Source organism: Oncorhynchus tshawytscha, linkage group LG31, assembly GCF_018296145.1.
Source record: "Oncorhynchus tshawytscha isolate Ot180627B linkage group LG31, Otsh_v2.0, whole genome shotgun sequence".
Taxonomy (NCBI): domain Eukaryota; kingdom Metazoa; phylum Chordata; class Actinopteri; order Salmoniformes; family Salmonidae; genus Oncorhynchus; species Oncorhynchus tshawytscha.
In genome coordinates, this window is record NC_056459.1 from 14,792,452 (window position 1) to 14,803,652 (window position 11,201).

At 44.9% G+C, this 11,201-nt stretch overlaps 1 protein-coding gene across 2 annotated transcripts in view; it reads right to left on the reverse strand.

Moving 5' to 3' along the window:
• The window catches only part of LOC112229655 (probable GPI-anchored adhesin-like protein PGA18), a 22,247-nt gene that overhangs the window by 7,623 nt on the left and 3,423 nt on the right, over window positions 1-11,201 (reverse strand). The window lies entirely within an intron of this gene.

The window sequence follows — 11,201 nt, forward strand, 5'->3', positions numbered from 1 at the left end:
CTGCTTATTATTCAGAAGGGAGGAAATCAAACTTCACACTTATTATGTCCTGGCATGAATTCACCTTTCATTTTACTTCATCTAACATACCTCTTCAACCTTTATGACTCACTCTCCGCTTACAATGAAAACTTAGGCTCAAAACGCAGGCGCGGATTGCCAGTTCCCTCCAAAAGTGTTTTGCTACAATAAGGGATCCCCGTTACAGTCCATGTATTAGGCTACGTAGTTCCCGATTGTATTATCATTTTCCCGCACATGCGGATACGTAAACAATTTCAAACAAAAGACTAACGACATAACCTTTAAGTCAATAACTGTCGGGGGTGTTTAGTTACCACGTTCGCGGACACCCCACCAGCACTCGGTGATTTCTGTGAAAGGGTCTGTCATGTTTCGTTGATCAGGCTTCCAGAGGGGGACTGTCTTATGATGGGCGCATTCTCTCAGATAGGTGGTTTGGTGATGGGCGTTTACGCTCTCTCATCTCGGGTTGAGTCGCGTGATCAGAGACGATAACTTGAATCTTTCTCTACCGGCGCCGATAACCTGTCCCGGGTACACTTCTGTAACCATTGCGCATTTCCACTGGTTGCGTGGTGGCAGTAATCATCTTGCAGCAAGCTGACAATGTCATAATCCTTTGCGTTCTTTCTCTCTTTACTCCATTTCTGTCGTGTTGGAGGTTTACGGAGGTACTCTTTCTTCCAACCCTTTGTCCGGGATAATTCATTGCTAAGAATTGTACTCCTGGTCTGCGCCATCGTCTTGCGGAGATAAGGATCTTTCCTTAGATGCAGCTGTAAAAAAAGAGAAGAACGCAGGTGGCGGTAATGATAACTGTGGACTTCATTGTTAAGCGTGATTTGGCGTGAGTAGGTTCTGGAGCCTACTGGATCATTCAGATTTCCGTAGTTAGGGCCTACTATTTAAAAATCGCGCATGACTTCATAGAAAAGTACTAAAAGAAGCGGTGTCAGAGTCTTCCGTCTGACTGATCCAAGAGTGGATGTTAATGACACTTCGTATTGTGGCGGATTTGCCTTTCCCCAACACACACCTCAATGTGACTTGAAGTGGGGTTGTTCATTATAAAACTCGAGCATCCTCCAAAGTTCCTTCAGGCTCGTGTTTGATTCCATTCTTTCAGGGCGTCACAAAACTCTGCTAGTCTTGCGCCAATGAAGTGTTTCTGCTGCCAGTTGATAATCACATCTGATTTGACGACACATGTAACTAGCCACACCGTATGGAAATGAATGAACGCAGGGCAATTGGAATAAAAGCGTCGTGGTTAGAGTCGTGCAAGCATTTCCATGGATACTGCTGCGTGGAGCCCATACAAGTGAGTAGGAGCCCGTAACGGCTTTAACTCTCGTTCTTCCGTCCAATTGTGCATAGGAAAAGGTCCAAAGGCATGCCATTCCCGCAGTATGTGAAGGGAGGGGCGCGGTCGTTCCGATGTGTTCCTTCGGATAGACCTAGTCCTAGCCATCCTGTTGCTCCTTCTGTGACATCTTTCTGAATTTCTCTGCATTCACCAACATTTGTAGATGTGAGAGATAACTGGCAGAATTGCTAGCATCCTAGGATCCCATATACCTGTTGGATTGTTGGCAGCTCATTGCATCGTCTTCCAATGGAGTCGCTGATGGTGTGCGTACTTTTGTCCCCTTTCACTGACATTAGTGGCTTGAACTGAGCAGCAACTGACAAAGTGGCTATCGTCTGGCAGGATTGCGGGATGGCTTCACATGGGATGAAGATTGCACATGAGCCAGAGACGACCCTCCTCACCCTGAGGATAAAATCTCTTGGCTACATGAGGGCTGTCTATGAAGATGGACTCAGATTTATGCAAGCTTTGCTTCCTTATCTTTGGTCTTGATGTGCTTTCTGTGCCCTAAGTTGGTATCTCACGGGAGAGAAGGCTGCTTCTGAACCATCTTTATAACGGTGAGCTGCTGCCGCTCGTCCTTCTTTCATATTCTTCTATGCTTGTAGCTTACTTGGACGCTCATTTTAATGCCTAACAATGGCTTCTTGACACGTCGTTTGGACCTGGCAATAGGTTTTTAACCTATTAATTGCCTGACAGGTCTGAGAACTTTATGAAGGTGATCTAGGAATGATCTTTCTTCCTTTGCTTGGGTATCATGGCCGCAGGGATTTCAGCTCTGATCATTAGTCTGAGAACTCTTCCCCGCTTGTATTGTTCCTTTTGGGAAAGTTCTATCATGTTGCCAAAGAAAGTCTGGACCTGTGAACCAGTTGCAGCTTCATGAGTTGTGTCTTGATGTGAGACCTCTGGAACGTGATCCGCAGGATTCTCTTCAGAGTAGTCACACACCTACCGTGCGATCTGTGCTTTGCTTAATGCGTTGAATACGGTTAGCTAAGCAAAGACGTGGGAATCTTCCTGGCTTCATTGTTGATGTAGCCAAGAACTACCTTCGAGTCTGTCCAGCAGTATTCCTGCAGACCTTGTATCTCTAGCTCCTTTTGAGCATGTCACTTGTTCGAACAGCTACCACCGCTGCTGAAAGTTCCAGCTCGTAGTGCGGTCGTGTAACCTTGAGTGCGACTCTCGACTTTCCTCTCATAACTAGGGAGCAGCATGTGAACTTCTCCTGCGGTGCTGGATTGACTGAGTGCATGCAGCAGCTCTCCATAACCTGAGGTACTTGAAGCGCCGGAGAAGTGATGGAGCCCTATAATCCCTGCACCTCCTTGAAACTCTGACGGCAAGTAGCTTCGTGGGATCCTTACTTCAGACAAGTTTTGTAGACCTTGAGTCGGAATTCCGCACTGGGAACGGGAGGGTCATCTGAAGGGGGTCATCCTAGCCGATTTTGTCACGACACATCCGCTGCAAGATCTGCTTCGGCCAGGACAAAGGGTGCCACAAACCCAAGCGGATCATACACAGAGGCTACTGTAGACAACACCCTCTTCTTGTGAGTGGCGTTCCTTTCGAACAACCACCTAAAACTGGAACCTCGCCTGATGCGACACACCACAGTACACCAAGCGCCTCTCCATGCAGTGGTTCACCCAGAGCCATATCCAGTGTCTCTTGGCACCCTGGGCACGTTTCCTTTCCTTGGGAATTGTGGCTATACACCTCCTTGCTGTTAGAGATAAACTTTTGCAACCGAAGTTTGCCTGGCAAGCAGTAAAGCTCTCTTGCTTCTCTTCACCAGCTGGGCCAGCCTAGCTATCAGGACGCATACGCCGCCAACCCATCATCAACATAAAAGTTCCTTTCTAGTGAACTGATAGACTTCTCGCCGAAGCTTCCTCCGTCGCTTCTCGGCAGCAAGATGTTTGAGACCATAGTTGGCGCTTACCAGGAGATGAAGCTGCGCCTGACAAGTGGACCTTCACACGACACACTGAGTGGCTGAGACCCTAGTGATCTCCGTTCTCCCACCAAAGGAACCGTAGACACCTTGGTCACTCTGCTTTCACATGAAACTGGTGGAACATGCGCCTACATCACACACGGTTGCAACTGACCCTTACGGTATCGACAAAGGGACGCCCAGCAATGTGTTTGTCAACTCTGGACCGGTAAGGAGATGATCATTCAAGGACGTTCTCGAAACTTAGCTTGAGCAGTCAAAGACGACCTCGTGCATTCCTCTCCCAGGCTTTTGCGGGTGATAAAACCCCATGGTGCGGGATGTACCATGCTGGATGCTTGTTAATTTCCTCTTTTAGAGACCTTCTCAGCATCTCCACAAGCTTATAGTCTCTTCCATTTGAATGCTGTGTAGTCCTCTGTAGTACTGCTTGTCTCTCCTTAGCCTCCTTTTCCAGGCACTTGAGTCATGAACTGCACATGTTTTATTGTTCGGGCAGATTGGGTCTTTCTTTCCCTTGAACGGCAGCGGCATCTCATAATGTCCATTGTCCTTACGCTCTGATGCCCCTTTCATTTTCTTCAGGAACCGGATATCCTCTGAGATATGAGGTCCTCTTCTGCAGCTCTCTCATTGAAGTCAGATTCAAGCGTTTGATAATGTCCAGTGTTGTGATTACTCTCTTACACGTGTTCTACAAACATAGTGTACTTGATTTGTGAGGTTGGAAGAAGATTAGCTTGGCATCACCTGTCTAACGATAACCCGATGACTCACTCCAATAGGGTCGCCATAGTCGATACATGGATTTCCATAGCCGACTATGCTCCAGCCAAGATCTGCACTCTGAGCAAAGGCTGATTTCCCTACTCAGACAATTTCTCTTGAAGGAGAGCCTGGGAGCAGTTGTAGCCATTAGAGACCGACATCACAGCTCTGTTGAGGAGCAATCTCCTCTGCAATGTGTTCAAGATGAGACCATGCTCTTGCAGTCTCTGGAGTAGGAATATGATCTCTGTTTGCAGGAATAAACCTCTCGAGTAGGTCGCTACAGAGGGATCTCCAAGTAAAGCCCTCTAAACCTGCAAACCAGACAGCTTGGCAGGGCACAATGGTATTCCTTGAAGCCATTGTAGAGTTTCAATTGACTGGCTCCTTCCTTGTATTGAGAGCCTTTGTTGTCTCTTCAAGGATGAAAGGTGGTGTCGCTCTGGGTGTCAAGAAGCATGTACACGAGAACTTCACGATCTGGCTCACTTGTGGTTGACACCCATACTGGAATGATTGTGGAGGTGTGAGTGTTGTTAATGTCCCTTACGACTCTGTTAGATATGGCCTCACTTGACGCTCTTGTCCCCTTATCTTGTGGGGTCTTCCCTATCCCTTAACCTTTCTTTAGTACGATCTTCGTGCAGGCAGGATGGATGCCTCCTCTGACACGTGTCGGAGGTGTTCCTGTTATCACAATCTTTTGAGCGATGCCCAGGCCTTTAAAACAGCCAAAGCACAATTTATTATCTTGAACAAACTTCTGTCGCTCTGCGGTGGGCTTATCCATGAACTTCCAGCATTTGTGGAGACTGTGACCTGACTTCACAGAAGACACAACTAGTAACAGTATCTTTCTCTATCAGAGTTAGTTGCTACTGCCCTTGCTCCGGGCTTGGAATCCTTGGCGCCTTAGGCTTTTCCATCTTCGCTTGGTTTTCAAAGCACATGGATGTCACAGATTGTGTTTATCTTTTGCTTTCTTTGTGAGAAACTTCACAAACTGACTGAAGCTGGAAAGATCTCAGTTTCTTCTAAGATGTCTATGACCTTTCTATTCCATCTTGGAAGTTAGCCAATCTGGAAGTTTAGCGAGGATCTTTTGGTTTTCATTACAGTCATTAAGCACCTCCAGGCCCTTTTTTATCTGAGACATAGCAGCCTCACAGCTGCGAAGAAAATCTACAAGGTCTCTAAGTTCAAGACTGTCCTGGATCCTATCTTAGGCCATGCATTGAGCTTATCTCTGAGACTTGGCGATGAGGAATTTGTTCCGTACCTTTCTTCAAGAATGGTCCATGCAGCATAGTAGGCTGACTCTGTTCCTAACATAAAGTAACTTTCGATGGCTTTGTGACCCACCAATATATTTTCTCAAGTAATATATCTTCTCAGTTGCTGATATGTTCTTCCTGTCTATCAGAGTCTGAAAGGAGACCTTCCAGTCAGTGACGAGAGTGGTTCTCCATTGAATGTTACTGGTTCTGGTATGGGGAGGCGGCTTTCACTGATTGATTCCGCTAGTAACCTGAACATGGTCTTGGTGCCATCTTCTCGCTGTGTGCTTGTCACAGCATGTTGTGGTGAGAGACTGTGAAATGAGCCACTTGCATGACTTCTTTCACAGATTTGCAGTTAGAGAGTAGTTCTCTCTTCTCATCCTCTGAGTTTCATCTTGCTCATACACTTGCATTCGCGCCTTGGCAGCATTTAGTTTCTTGAGCACTTCTAGGCGCTCTAACTCTCTACGCTTATCTTCTAGCGTCCTTCGTCTGGCAGCATTTTCTACCTCTAACTTGACTCGCAGCCTAGCTTCTTCCTAAGCTGCGTTTCACAGCCTCAGCTTCTTGCTCCGCTGTCCTCTTTCTTTATCTTCATCTTGAGTCTCTGAAGCTCTTCTAGTTGGCGTTCTTGTTTCAACTACTTCTAAAGCTGCTTGGTTAGCAGCAACTTCCGCCGCAGCCTCTTGTCTTTTGACAGATGACACGCTTTGAGCGTCTGGAGTTGACCTTTGAGTTGCTATGAGACTGTGAGGAAGCACTTGAGGGCTGATAGTTGAGACTTGACTTATGTGAGAGTTCGGACATGCACAAGGAATTGCTGTCCTTCCAGTGCAACTCTATCTGGTTACTTTGACCTTCTTCCCTGCCTTTTAAATGACACCTTACAGTCTTGATAATAGACATTGTAACTACTTCACAAGTATCAACTCTGCGCCGTATATCGTTGTCGGGAATGTCGATTTGACACAAATTTATAAAGAAAAGGTTTAGCTCTGTAGAGGTATGGCTAATCTTGTTTAAGAGGTCTTCTAGTAGGTCTTCAGAGCAACAGCCTGTCAGTGACAGTTTTGCTTCCTTTACCAGAGCCTTCCACTTCTGACCCTGAAACGATGTTCGAGCTGTCTCCACCTTTCGTTGCGCAATTTCTCTGCCCTTTTCAGTTAACCTGCGGACCCTCTCACCTTTTCGTGGCTCTTGTTGTGCTATCTCATTAGCAGCTTTGTATCATCATTCACTGGCCGAAGTGACTCACACCAGTCTGGGCCTCTTTCCTGCTGTTCTGTTTGTTCTGATGAAGGCTCGAAGTTTGTGAGGTGTTGCTGCAGCTGCTCAACTTGACCCACCCCATCTCTATCACCTTTAGTGAAACTACCTCTTTCTGACATTCTAAATCAGGTCAAATCAATTCTAGCTAAGGTTTGGATAAGTGAGTAGTACAAGCACCCCCTATCCACATCGACAAGGCCGTTGTGGAGAAGGTGGAAAGCTTCAAGTTCCTCAGCGTACACATTACTGACAAACTGAATGGTCCACCCACACATACAGTGTGGTGAAGAAGGCTCAACAGCGCCTCTTCAACCTCAGGAGGCTGAATAAATTTGTCTTGGCTCCTAAAACCCTCACAAACTTTACAGATGCACAATTGAGAGCATTCTGTCAGGCTGTATCACCACCTGGTACAGCAACTGCACCGCCCGCAACCGCAGGAATCTCCAGAGGGTAGTGAGGTCTGCACAACGCATCACCGGGAGCAAACTACCTGCCCTCCAGGACACCTACAGCACCCGATGTCACAGGAAGGCCAAAAAGATCATCAAGGACAACAACCACCCGAGCCACTGCCTGTTCACCCCGCTACCATCCAGAAGGTGAGGTCAGTACAGGTGCATCAAAGCTGGGACCGAGAGACTGAAGAACAGCTTCTATCTCAAGGCCATCAGACTGTTAAATAACCAGCAGTTGCAACTAGAGGTTGCTGCGCTATATACATAGACTTGAAATCACTGGCTGCTTTAATAATGTTTACATATTTTGCATTACTCATCTCATATGCATATACTGTATTCTATTATATTGTATCTTCTATTCTACTGTATCTTAGTCTGTGCCGCTGCGGCATTTGCTCATCCAAATATTTATATATTCTCAGTGTTAATACTCTAATCATATTTTGTTCACATGCAAAATGGAGTGTGGACAGTCAGAAAAAAAGATTGGATATAGAAAGAAAATCTGATTTAGGTTCTAGGTGGCTGCAAACACAGCCTATACACACATGCGCGCGCATGGACGCACACACAGGCTCTGGTTGGTGCTGAAGTGTTGGGGTCTGCTTTATCCTAAGATCAGCCTGGCCATGGCTGAGTATTATCCATCATAATGGTCTCTACTCATCTAAACGTAAAACAATGCCTCTTTATCACAAGACTTCATTAACTTCAGATTGGTCGACTAGGGATTGAGCACTCAGAGAGTTAGGACGTAGGCATTTGGTCAAAACAAACAGCCATGTGAAGTAGAGGGAAATACTGAAACCACACTAATGTGGCTTCCCTCTGAAGTCTTCACACAGCCATTCATCTGAGAAGTGTGTGTGGAAGCATGTGTGTGTATGTGTATGATGGTTCCTTTGTCTGTCTATCTGGCCATGTGGCTTGTAAAAAGTTATGTTCTGTTGTAGCTGTGGTTGTGGTTGTTTAGAGGGGATGAGGTTAGGCAGTTATTAATTAGACATTCAGTTTTCCCTCACACACACACACACACACACACACACACACACACACACACACACACACTTGTGGGGATCAAACAATTGATTCCCCTTCAACATTTTCCCTAACCTTTAATCCTAACCCCAAACTTCTAACCCGAATTGTAACCCTGAATCTTTAAAAAACCTGGATTAAGGCAGCCCCCTGCACCTCTCTGATTCAGAGGGGTTGGGTTGAATGCAGAAGACATATTTCAGTTGAATGCATTCAGTTGTACAACTGACTAGGTATCCCCAAATCAAATTTTAAAAAGCCTTTTTCCTTCCTGTTTTGTGTTTTATCCTAGACTTCATCTAATTCATGCATCAATGACACACAAATAAGAATTTGTTCTTAACTGACTTGTCTAGCAATAAAAGGTTAAATAAAAATGATAACATAAATATCTGATATTCTAGTATTGATTTAAGCTGTGAGGACAAAGGCCAAAGACCAAAACAATAAATTAATCTGGAAGCAGCAGTCATCTCAACACATCAGGGACCAGTTCCCTTTCCCTCCTCATTAAAGGCCCACTGTGATTTCTCTCATTGAAGGCCCACTGTGATCTCTCTCGTTAAAGGCCCACTTGGGGATATTCCCAGTGAACAAGAATAAGAATTTTAGGATGGTTTTCCCGAACACAGATGAAGCCTAGCCCAGACTAAAAATCATGGTCAATGGAGATTCTCCAGGACAAGGTTTAACGTCCCGAAACAAGCCCTCAGATCTATTAATCTCCTTTCTCGATTTGAGATGGCATCTCGCTTCTCACACAGCACATATCTGTCTTGTGAAGTGATTATAGGTATCAATTTACCAGTATGCCTAGAGTTTACTGAGTCAATTGGGACCTTTAAATGCACAAATAAAATGACACAAATGTATATGTAAAATTATTGTTATTGTGGTCAAAACTAAATCTAGATGTAGAGTTGGCAGCTATTATTGTAGTTAATATTATAGTGGCTAAAATAAATGCTTGTGTAATGCAAGAACTCTGGGACAGATTTGGACAGGGCTCTGCTTCACTTTGTCATTTCTGATGATGAATCTGTGATCTGCGTGGTCACAGCGGTAGGCATGGCTCTCTTATAGGTAGCTTGACCTCTCGCCTGTAGGGGTGAGGAGTCTTATGCCGTTATATCTCAGGTTATTATTACCTTCATTTCTTCACCACAAACGACCAGATGCCGAAGCAAGAGGGGGCCTGGCGCCCGACAGGGATCTGAAGCACCTGATTGGCTGGGAGGAGAAGTACGTTCTGAAGGTCAAAGGGTAAATTCTTCCAGAGAGGAGATGAGAGGAGACACAACCTGCCTGGTGTTGTGCTGACGGGGTCGCACTCTCTGAATTCTACTACTGACATTAAAACACGTAACAGACAGGGGACAGTCAGTGATGTAGGCATATACTGTACATCTGTCAACCCCAACAATTCAATGAAGCCTACCTATCGCAAATATCACTACTCACTACCACTACTGCTACTATCATTACAATCCCTACTACTACTATTATCACCACTACTGCTACCAATTCTACTACTGCTACTAATATCACTACTAATGCTACTATCACTTCTACTACTTGGCATAGAGCCAGAGAGCGAGAGATAGATGGAAAGAGAGCGCAAGATGTACGTTGTACAGTATGCCTATTATGATGAAACATCATGGGTGAAGCAGATTGTTCAATGGCCTGACAGTGTCATCATCTCATTAGGAGAGAACAGCGACCTACGTCCTCTTGATTAATAGATCTCATTTTTCAGCATGATTTATGAAACCTTTCTCTTCATGCAAATCTACAATCAATCTAAATGTCCTGTCAGAAAGATAGTTTCTGCTATGCCAGTGGAAGAAAGATTTCCTCTTTATTTTTCTTCCACATGTTTTTTTCTTCTTGGTGAATGTTCCTAGTCATGATGGAAAAAGAGAGGAAACGAAACAGCTCCTAAAAGAGTTCTCTGTTCCGCCGCTACTTCCTCTGGCAGGAAATAGCATAGCTTTTATCTGAACCACCACACATGGCTGGTCAATGCTACGAGGTGTCGCTCTCTTCCATTTAACTGTGACAGACGGGGTAAATCGTTGTTCCCCTCCTGGCTCGTCATACACCTCACTGTAAATGTCAAACAGGTCATCAATAACCTAACATCTCAAATGTAAGCAAACATTCTGAATCTTGACTCCACAGTTGTCAGACCTGTGATCAAATAGTTTGATCTCTTCCAAATACTTTGCGCCGAGCCTGGATTGCCAGATATGGGCTTGTACTCTTGGGATTATTCTATTGGTTCCACTGAGACAGGCACAGTCAACCAAGCAAAGAGGAAGACTTGGATTGACTGTATACTATCTGAACCTAGGTTGTTTAGCAATGTGTCTGATTAGAAGAGGGTGAAAGTGGGACAGACAACCTCATGGATACAAGGCCTGATGACAAACAAGCTCCTCTTGCTCAATCAGGACCGGACATTAATGAGCCGATCATTAACAGATTGACACCCTTCAGACAGATGTGTTAGAGAAGCGTCCTACATTTCTGGTGGCAAGGGTAATTACATGTAATATACTACCTAGTTATCTTGAGTCAAATTGGTCAAGCAGGAACAAAACAAAAAAAAAGTTAGTGACATTCAGGGTAGGTTTGCAAAGTGAAATTCCAGGTGCGACAAACCAAGACTCGGTTATAAAACACATGCAAATACCTCAATAACACTGCCATTCTATTACTGTCATCTCATAATTAGGGCCAGGAGTTGCCCATCTGAGACTCCTAGTCATAATACATTTGTCATGCTTATGGTAGGTTAAGGCAAAATGTAGGGCTCATAAGGGGACATCAAGAGCAGAAATGTCATGGTCATTAACAAAAAAGACAACGTATCAGGGATCAAATAAATATGATTGAATTTCTGGAGAAAAAAAATATAATCCACTGATGGTTGTGATGTACACAAACTAAGTCAAGTTGCATTAGAACCTGAAGTGTGCTCTGGGTCTCCCCAGCTGCAGGGGGGTGAATGAAGC